The 11,227-nt window shown below is 34.8% G+C and overlaps 1 protein-coding gene across 1 annotated transcript in view; it reads right to left on the bottom strand.

Moving 5' to 3' along the window:
• LOC130231468 (inactive ubiquitin carboxyl-terminal hydrolase 53) overlaps positions 1-6,155 on the bottom strand; it is an 88,890-nt gene extending 82,735 nt beyond the window's left edge. The window contains exon 1 of the mRNA XM_056460801.1: positions 5,781-6,155. The gene's annotated coding sequence lies outside the window, so the exon portion shown is untranslated. The remainder of the gene's footprint in view (positions 1-5,780) is intronic.
• Between the last annotated feature and the right edge of the window lie 5,072 nt (positions 6,156-11,227).

Raw genomic sequence — 11,227 nt, forward strand, 5'->3', positions numbered from 1 at the left:
TTCGCTGAGGCCAGCTTCCAGCCTCCGCCACTGAGACTGCAGCTCTGCACATGACGTTTGGTCAGCGGAGAAATTAAAATGGTCGTGCCCAACTGAGCCTGGTTTCTCTCAAGGTTTTTTTTTTCTTCACTTCCGCCATTAAGTGAAGTTTTTTTTCCCTCTCCGCTGTTGCCACTGGCTTGCATGGTTCGGGATCTGTAGAGCTGCGCATCGTTGGATTTGCTCTTCAGTATTTGGACTCAGTAGTGATTATTAAACCACACTGAACTGAGCTGAACTGAACTGAACTTGAACACTACAAACTGAACTACACTGTTCCTATTTACTGTGACCTTTTACGTGAAGCTGCTTTGACACAATCTACATTGTATAAGCGCTATACAAATAAAGGTGAATTGAATTGAATTGAGGACAGTCCAGTAAAATGTGTTTTATAGTAAGAGGAATTGCAGCACAAACACTGAGCAGGGTTTTCACCTTGGAGCAAAAAACCATGAGTTATTCTAGTATGCCCAATACGACATCTGGTAAAAACCACGTGATCAAATCTGGTCTCAAAATGTCTTAAAACTCTGTGTGAGATTTCAGATTGGATATCATGTAATTTATCATTTTCTAAAGCATCCTATTCCTTTTTCCACTTGTTTAAAATAAAAACATTGATAAAAGGTCTCATCTCTGATGGAGGAATTTGGCATTTGTTCACCACTTGCTTTACTTTAGCAGCTGCATTATCTCGCTCATTTCCTGAGAGCCCGACATGTCAACAAAAAATGATGTACATTATGATTAAAGTTAGTGCACGTCTGTCAGTTCCTTCATCAAAATGAGCTAGTTTGAGCTACTTCTACATTGAGAAGCATTCAGAAAAATCAAAACACCTGCGAAGAAACTCGACACAGAGGAACCTACTGCCAGCTAGTGTTTCGGAAGCGTCATTGCAGAGCAACACAAACAGAATGCAGAAGTATAAATGCACGACAATGCGCAAGGCGTACAACAATGTAGCGTGTTGTTAGGACACGTGGTTGCAATGTAACCTGCTCACCTAATGTTTACACTCATATTTATAGCATTTGCTAATTAAAAACCTCACGTGGAAGTGAATCTACGTGTCATTTTGTAGTCTGCTACTAGTCACGGACGCATGCTTTCGGAGCCTTTCTGAAGGAATGAACTAATTAATGAATGAAATAAAACGTTTTCCACGATGGAAACCCAGGGTGCTGAAATATAATTGGCTAAAGTAGCATTGGGCAGGTTAAAATGACCAAAACAAAGAGAGTTCGGGCACGGAAAACACATTTACAAAGCAGAATATCTGACTTCAGCATTGTTTTTCAGATAAAGAAGTATGTTCACTTAGCATGTTTCTTAAATATCTGCAAACATATGGTATTTCTATGCTTTAGAAGAGTAAAAAACTCACAGCACCTTTAATGGTGCAAAAGACAATACTAAGCGGTGAAGATTAAGCTTGAACAAAAAGTCATGCTTATCTTGTAGTATTGAATATCAATGCATCTGCAAAATTTGTGAGTGGAATACTACGTTAAACTGTTTCTCTTTAATAAACAAGTCAACTCGCATGCCAAAATACCACATTCATTTGTAAATGTCCTTCCAGTTATCATTCATCAAGGTGACATCATCAATAAGCTTGCACAAAGTGTCATACGTTTATCTCGTAGTACTAAATACCAATGCACTTATAACATTGAGTGGAAAAGTGTAGCTACGTTAAGTTGTTTCTCTTTCAAAATGAGTCAACCCATATCCCAAAACACAATGTTCATTTGTAAGTGTCCTTCCAGTTACGATTCGTAAATGTGACATCATCATTAAGCCTGCACAACGAGTCATGTGTTTATCTTGTAGTATTGAATTACAGTGTATCTACATATAAAAAAGTTACATTAAATTGTTTGTCTTTCAAAATGAGTCAACCCACATCCTAAAACAAAATGTTCATTTGTAAAGTCGTCCTTCCAGTTATGATTCATAAATGTGACATCATCATTAAGCCTGACCACAGTCATGCAAGCTCACGCATGCACATTCATGCATACTGAATACGCCTATGCAAAAGACACAGAACAAGCACATGGTACGTATGAAATCATCCTTGTTTACACAAACACGATCTGCATAACTAGCTTTACCACGAAACTCCTCCCTGGACAATTCCATTAACTTCCAGGTTCTGCCGCATACCATCACTACTCAATGGCGGTGGGAGAAATGTAGACAGAGCACATATACATGCTAAAGAAAAGTGCGTTAGCTTTAAACTTATTGGAGAGTACTAATATGCAATCATCCCTACTTAAACTTCAGAGTCACCCTGACATGAGAATTTCGGAAATGTAAATAATGACACAATTACAATCCAGGCTCATTTTGACAACGTACCCCTATATACATTTCTGGAGAGCGCCAAATACGTCCCAGGAGGTAAGTTTTTTTTGTTGTTTTTGTTTTCATGAATCCGCCAGAGGCCGCTGTGTACGCTTTTTGAGATCTCAAATTTCTCTCCCGAGTGCCATTCTCGCCTGCTCTTCTCGTATAAATCCACCAGAGGCCGCTGTCGACTGACTAACCGACCCTCCTCCTTCCCTAAACCCAACCAATAGTGTTTTCAAAAGCCCCAACTGACCAGCCCTCACCCTTTCCTAAACCCAAACAGTGTTTTCAAAAGCAATCATGAAAAACGTGATTTTTACCCCGTTTTCAGATTTTACCACATTCTCACCCTGTTATTAACATACCTGTCAACCCTCCCGTTTTTCCTGAGATTCTACTTTTTTTTTTTGTTCGATCCGCTATCATCCCGTAAAAATATTTTCCAGCATTTTTAATCTTTCCATGAGGGGTGGCAATGAATATCAAAGCGCCAATCCTCCCTATATGCAACCCATACCTCCGAACCACCAGGGGACGCCCCTTGCTCTTAAATGAGAGTCTGTTCTGTGCTTTCATTTTATTTAGGCATGAAAACACTTTGAAATAAATATAAAAATGGCAGGATTCTCTTCCTTTCCATTGCAGGTGCTGTTGCTCCTCCTATGCAATCCTTGAAACAGTCATGTAGCGGTGCGTGACTGTCAGCTGACGTGCTCCATAGTGGTAAATAGACGCCGTTTCCCATACGGATTCCGTACATGCGATTTGAAGCGAAGAGTAAGTCTGGGTTTTGGGTGCGTGTTTGAACAGACATGTACACAATTAATAATAATAACAATAACAACATCTAAAGAAGTCGATATTGGTGGGTTTTCTTTTAAACACAACAAATTTTGTCCTAAATGAGCATAAACAATAAGGAAAGCAATCGAAGGCATTTTTCAAGTGACACCAGTTATTTAATGCATCAAGTGAAAATCAAATGTAATCAAATGAAAAATCTAAATGAGAGATTCATTTGTTGCTCTTTGATCAGAAAGTTTAAGTTATACAGTGAGGAAAATATTAATGAGATTTGATAACTTGACTCAATTTCTTTGTAATAGCTATTAATTTGAACAGGATAAACTGTTTGTTAATTTATTTGCAGCTTTTTCCAATATATACTATTTATTCTATCCTTCGCAAATAATAATAAAACATATTACTGACCGTTTAGCTGTTTATTTAACTTTCTTGAACCATTCTTCGCCAGACTTGAACCCCGTCGCCGTGGTCGACATACAATATGGAAGCAAGTGGTCAGCTGGTAAGCACGATAAGATACCGCCCCGTAGTGTTCGTTTTAAAAACGAAATGCAGCCATACGTACCGCTGGCTACATAAATCACAATCTCCAGAAATGTATATAGGGCTTCATTTTCAGAATGAGCCTATGTTGCATTATTATGGATAGAGATCAGTGAGAAAGTAAATATTAATAATGATAATAATGATAATAATAATAATAATAATACATTTTATTGACAATGCACTTTTCTTAAACACGAAGCGCTACAATGAAAACAAACAAAATAAGAATATAACCAAAATAAATATGCAGTTTCGTTTTCTTGTCTGACTAAATAAGCCCAAAATAAGTGGATATAAACCAGCTTCTTGTGCATAAGAGTCAAACTTCTGCAATCGCATGGTGTTGAGATGAAACGCACAGGCAGCAAACTTTAATGAGAAGAGTGCTTTGGCAGGTGTGTGTGGAGCCAATTTAATCAGCTATAATGTCTATGGCAAAGAAACGAATGAAGAGCATTTGCATCCCAAGATGAAATAGCTTTACTACAACATCTATGCTTCTAGAGAGAAAAAATAAATAAATAAATAGAACAACAAAATGAAATAAAATGCCCAGAAATAAAATGAATAAAATTAATTCATGTAAGAACTAATCAAACATTCATACCGCAATCATTTATTTTCCTAATCAGAATGTTTGTGAATTAAGTGAATATATATATATATATATATATATATATATATATATATATATATATATATATATATATATATGGATGGATGGATGGATGGATGGATGGATGGATGGATGGATGGATGGATGGATGGATGGATGGATGGATGGATGGATGGATGGATGGATAGAAAGATAGATAGATAGATAGATAGATAGATAGATAGATGAATACAAGTTGAATTGTTTTTTTAAGTTACATATCTGGGTTAAAAGTTTATTTGAGGAAGAAGCTTTAAGCTAATTATTATTTATTTGATTCATTTATTTAAGAACAAGTCTGATAAATTTCACTTTAAGGGCCCAACAAGAATATTTTATATGGAACATTTGAACAACAATGTATATGTAATTAGCCATTAAATAAGCATGTCTGTAAATTTTCCACCGAAATATGTATCCATATGAAGATGCAAAAGTCTCTAAGTGCCGTCTAAAGTTCTCTTCTAAAATAACCATTTTTTCCCCTGTGTTTATGATCAGTTATTTCACTTTTAAGATGATGAATATTTTATTGTCATTGCCTTTAAGGTGAAATAACTGACCATAAACATAGGAGGCTGAGTAAAATGCAAATCTAAGAAGAAAAATTCTAATGGCATATAGAGGATTTGCATCTAAACTCTTCATATCTTTCTAAGAAAACTTAGAAAATATTTTTAATGACAAAACTGCATAATATATATTTTTAAATAATATTTTATATTTGTTTTCTTGACTTAGCTAAGTAATAATAATAATAATAATAATAATAATAATAATAACAACAACAACAACATTAGAGTTCTTTCTAAAAGATTATGTAACTCTGAAGACTGGAGTAATGAAGCTGAAAATTCATCATTAAAATCACTGGAATAAATTATTAAATTAAATTATAAACTACTTTTGAACAAATATTTTATGCTGCAATAACATCTCGCAATTTTACAATTTGAACTGTATTTTTGATTACATAAATGCAGCCTTGGCGAGTAGGATAAGCTTATTTTAAAACATGTTAAAATCCACCTTTTGTCCGGTAGAGTATACAGTATATACATTAAAACTGAATAGTCGACCCAGCAGTAGTGACATGGAGGTCAAGTAATGAAAACTTTAATGTTAGTAGCTTACATTTACACACAACGTCGTAAGTTACATCTTAATGTCAACTAAATATTAATGTTAACAAAAGCAGAACGTTTAAAGGTTTGTCAAGTAAAGCTAAACTATTTTGACACAAACGCTGAGGTGCGTCTACCTGATTCAGGTGCATTTCCGTCACATGCGCACTGACGACTGAAACATGGCGCAGAAAAGTTTGACCAAAACAAAACGTACAAACATGACAAGACACACATGTACTCACCGCACGAACGATAATTGACTTGATATTCCTTTCAGTGTCCAAGTGAAACAGTTTACAGAGAATGTGAAATTCCCATTGAAGTCCTGACAAAAATTTGGCTGCTGAACGAGAGAAAAAAAGCGGAAGCGACGCACGAAAACACACCGGGAAAAGATGTTCAATACAAACACACCACCGTACACAATAAAACGCGCTTGTCCTTATGGCTTAATATTGTTTTCACTCGTTCTTTAGTGAATTAAAATACCGCGTTCTGGTCCCCGCAGTAGTCCTGCATGCGTTACTGATATGAGTTACTGACTGAGTGACTGAACTGCGGACACCTGAATTTTTTTTTCAGCTGGTTTCGGTGCTGAGGTGAAACTCCGCCTCTGATCAACACTACACAGTGTGCACTGCAGTCTGTGTGTCCCAGTGCAGCACCGAGGAGGGAGGGGTTTCTTTTGCTTTCTCACACTTTTCTCTGCTGGCTCTACAGACACGGTGCGGTAACTCATTACGGTGGCTGTGTTTCAAACACTAGCGAGCTACAACTGTGCAGCCTTTTAGAAAAAATTAAATAAATAAATAAAAAACTGGGACAGCGCTTCAGCTAGGATAAGTACGACTGTCTGATGCAAACTGGACGAAACAACGAAAAATAATAGGCAATTGTCTTACTGGGTAGCTTATCGGGTCTGAAGAACAGCATCTTGTGAACGTAGAATGGAGAATGTAATGCATCTTATGTATTTAAACAGATGAGATAATATACCGCTTTAAAAATATTCAGAAAGTGAGTTTTTTTTGCTATTAAATTCTTACTAAATCAAGTACTTGGAAATTATTGCAAGTGAAATCAGAACTCAAATTAATACGTGAATTTCAGTCTCGGATCAAGAAAGCAGTTAAAACGCCTGAAGCATGATTTATTTGATATTCTGCATTTATTTTTATTATTTTTCCCATGTGCCCTCTCTCCTCTTTTTCTCTTTTTTCTTGATTCATTCTCTCTTTTTTACTATGCCATTGTTATACTTCTTTAAAATTGTCATATCTCCCTTGTTGCTTGTTGTTATTGATATATATATATATATATATATATATATATATATATATATATATATAATTCTTTTTTCCAATTTCTGTTTAACGGAAAGATTTATTCAACACATTTCTAAACATAATAGTTTTAATAACTCATTTCTAATAACTGATTTATTTTATCTTTGTCATGATGACAGTAAATAATATTTGACTAGATATTTTTCAAGACACTTCTATACAGCTTAAAGTGACATTTAAAGGCTTAACTAGGGTAATTAGGTTAACTAGGCAAGATAGGGTAATTACGCAAGTTATTGTATAATGATGGTTTGTTCTGTAGACTATCAAAAATATAGCATAAAGGGGCTAATGATTTTGACCCTAAAATGGATTTAAAAAAATGAAAAACTTTTTTTTTATTCTAGCTAAAATAAAACAAATAAGACCTTCTCCAGAAGAAATTATTGATATTATCCAGAAGAATTATGATATTATCAGACATACTGTGTCTAAAATTTCCTTGCTCTGTTAAACATAATTTGGGAAATATTTCAAAAAGCTAAAAAAAATTAAAAGGGGGTTTAATAATTCTGATTTCAACAGTATATATATATATATATATATATATATATATATATATATATATATATATATATATATATATATATATATATATATATATATATATATACATTTTCTCAATAAATCTTGTTTTTATTTTTGCAATCGCACTCTTCAATGCACAACATAAAAACATGATATCTAAATCACAATGCATCTGTTTTTGTTTAAATAAATATTGCAAATAAACTACTTTAAGACTAATAAGTCTTAATAATAATAAGACTACTTTTTAATACTCCTTTTAGTTTATAAAAATGAAGGTTGTAAGATTAAAGTGCACACGTCTTTATAATGTTTTAATGTTCTTTTATTTTGACTATTGTGACTACAAGTTTCATGCATTTTCCTTCGACTTAGTCCCTTTATTCATCTGGGGTCACCACAGCGGGATGAACCACCAACTTATCCAGCATATGTTTTACACAGCGAATGCCCTTCCAGCTGCAAGCCAGTACTGGGAAACATCCATACACACTCATTCACATATACACTCATACACCAATTTAGTTTATTCAATTCACATGTAGCACATGTATTTAGACTGCGGGGGAAACCGGAGAACCCGGAGGAAACCCACACCAACACACGGAGAACATGCAAACTCCACACAAGTGCCAACTGACCTAGCCGGGACTCTTAAGTACACTTAAGTGTCGACTGCAAGCAAAAGCATTCAGTGTGCAATACTATATTTATGTTAATGTATTTTAAATGTAGAAAGTTGCAATGCCATTAAAAAGATACTTAGTTAATAAATTACAGAAAATATTAAGGTATACGTTTTAGTTGCTGGAAATCCATGTCAGCACTATTAAACCATTTTTCAAAAACAATAGAATTTTAAAATAAGCATAAATATAAAAGGTCCTACTTTTAAGTACAAAAAAAAAACACGTTCAGCTTTTTGCAAGTAGTATACAATTACTGTAATATATTTTAATTGAATCATCCAAAAATATTAAATGCAGTTCATCCTTAAATATTTTCTTTAAAGCCACAATGTTTTCCATAGGTTATTTTTGAATTTCATTTTAAACTTAGGGTGAGCACTGTCGCCTCAAAATAAAAGAACATTAAAACATTATAAAGACTTGTGCACTTTAATCTTACAACCTACGTTTTTATAAACTAAAAGGAGTAGTAAAAAGTAGTCTTATTATTATTAAGTCTTATTAAGACTTATTAGTCTTAAAGTAGTTTATTTGCAATATTTATTTAAACAAAAACAAAAACAGATGCATTGTTATTTAGATATCATGTTATGTTGTGCATTAAAGAGTACGATTGTAAAAATAAAAACAAGATTTATTGAGAAAATGTATATATATATATATATATATATATATATATATATATATATATATATATATATATATATATATATATATATATATATGTGTGTGTGTGTATATATATATATATATACAGTTGAAATCAGAATTATTAAACCCCCTTTTAGTTTTTTTAGCTTTTTGAAATATTTCCCAAATGATGTTTAACAAGGCAAGGAAATTTTAGACACAGCATGTCTGATAATATTTATACCATCGTTATACAATAACTTGCGTACTTACCCTATCCTGCCTAGTTAACCTAATTAACCTAGTTAAGCCTTTAAATGTCACTTTAAGCTGTATGGAAGTATATATATAGCAATAACAACAGGCAACAAGGGAGATAGGACAATTTTAAAGAAGTATAACAATGGCATAGTAAAAAAGAGAGAGAGAAAGGATGAATCAAGAAGATCGCTGGTTCGAGTCCCGGCTGGATCAGTTGGCATTTCTGTGTGGAGTTTGCATGTTCTCCCCGCGTTGGTGTGGGTTTCCTCCGAGTGCTCCGGTTTCCCCCGCAGTCCAAACATATACGCTATAGGTGAATTGGACGAACTAAACTGGTTGTAGTGTATGAGTGTGTGTGTGTGAATGAGTGTGTATGGATGTTTCCCAGTACTGGGTTGCAGCTTGAAGGGCGTCCGTTGTGTAAAACATATGCTGGAATAGTTGGTGGTTCATTCCACTGTGGCGACCCCTGATGAAAAAAGCTGAAGGAAAATAAATGAATGAATTTAAAACTTTTAAGGGTAAAAGTAAGTAAATACTTAATACAGATCATCATGTCACTTATATCAGGGCATGTACTGTAGTCACCATTGAAACAGCAGTCAAATAAAAGATTTTCTAAATTATTTTAAAAGTGAAATACTGGGAAATGTTAAAACAAACAAAACAGTACAATAAAATGTGTTTACTCATCAAATATTTTAATTAATAATATTATAATATTCATTTATTAATTCATTCATTTTCCTTCAGTTTAGTCCCTTTATTCATCAGGGGTCACCACAGCGGAATCAACTTATCCAGCATATGTTTTACACAGAAGATGCTGTGTACACTTCCAGCTGCAACCCAGTACTGGGAAACATCCATACACCCTCACATGCACACACATGCACAAGGCCAATTTAGTTTACCCTATTCTCCTATAGCGCATGTGTTTGGACTGTGGGGGAAACCAGAGCACCCGAGGAAACCCATGCCAAAACGGGGAGAACATGCAAACACAGAAATGCCAACTGGCCCAGCTGGGACTTGAACCAGTGAACTTTATGCACTGTAAAAAATAAATTGTTGAGAAAACATAAAAAACAACAAGGCAACTTGATGCAGTAAGAATTTTGAGTTGTCTCAACAACTGTTTCTTATTGTATTGTACTAACATAGATATTCGTGTCACATCAACTGAAGTAACAGTTGCTATTGAGTTAATTCATTTTTTTCTGTCCACTGAAGGATTTTTTTCAAATTTGCTAAATAAGTAATTAGTACTAGTTAGCATATCATCCTGTTTTTAATCATTTCACTTTAAAATGACTAACACAAACTTATTACTTCTTCATTCATTTATTTTCCTTCGGCTTAGTCCCTTTATTCATCAGGGGTCGCCACAGCGGAATGAACTGCCAACTTATCCAGCATATGTTTTACACAGCGGATGCCCTTTCAACTGCAACCCAGTACTGGGAAACACCCATTCACATTCAGACACCTGTACCGCATGTCTTTGGACTGTGAGGGAAACCGGAGCACCCGGAGGAAACCCAGGGATGCCAACTGACCCAGCCGGGTCTCGAACCAGCAACCTTCTTGCTGTGAGGTGACTGTGCGTCGCTGTGTCGCTGTGCGTCGCTGTGTCAACCCTCTTACAAGCAACAGATAAACAAACTTAGTTTTCGATTGTCATACGCAAATTATTTAAATATTAATGTTCCTGAATATTGTTGACATAACATATATTTTTTATGCAGATCAATAGTTATTCACAATTCTTAGTATATATGACAGAAAAAGTACAGTGTGCTGAACAAATGGTGATTTAATTTATTACAGTGTGCTGGGAGGCGACAGTTCTAACCACTGAGCCACCGTGTCGGAATTTATTACTGTTCTGGGATTTATACACATTTGGATACATTATAAAAAATGGATAGATAAAAATATATTTATTTGGAATTTATATCTATCGAAAGTAAAAATTCCAATGATTCACTATTATATGTAACGGCGATGCGGTGGCACAGTGGGTAGCACTGCCGCCTCACAGCAATAAGGTCGCTAGTTTGAGCCTTGGCTCAGTTGGCATTTCTGTGTGGACTTTGCATGTTCTCCCCGTGTTCGCGTGGGTTTCCTCCGGGTGCTCCGGTTTCCCCTACAGTCCAAAGACATGCAGGTACAGGTGAATTGGGTAAGCTTAAATTGTCCATAGTGTATGTGTGTAAATGAGTGTGTATGGAT

Source organism: Danio aesculapii, chromosome 7 (assembly GCF_903798145.1).
Source record: "Danio aesculapii chromosome 7, fDanAes4.1, whole genome shotgun sequence".
Lineage (NCBI taxonomy): Eukaryota > Metazoa > Chordata > Actinopteri > Cypriniformes > Danionidae > Danio > Danio aesculapii.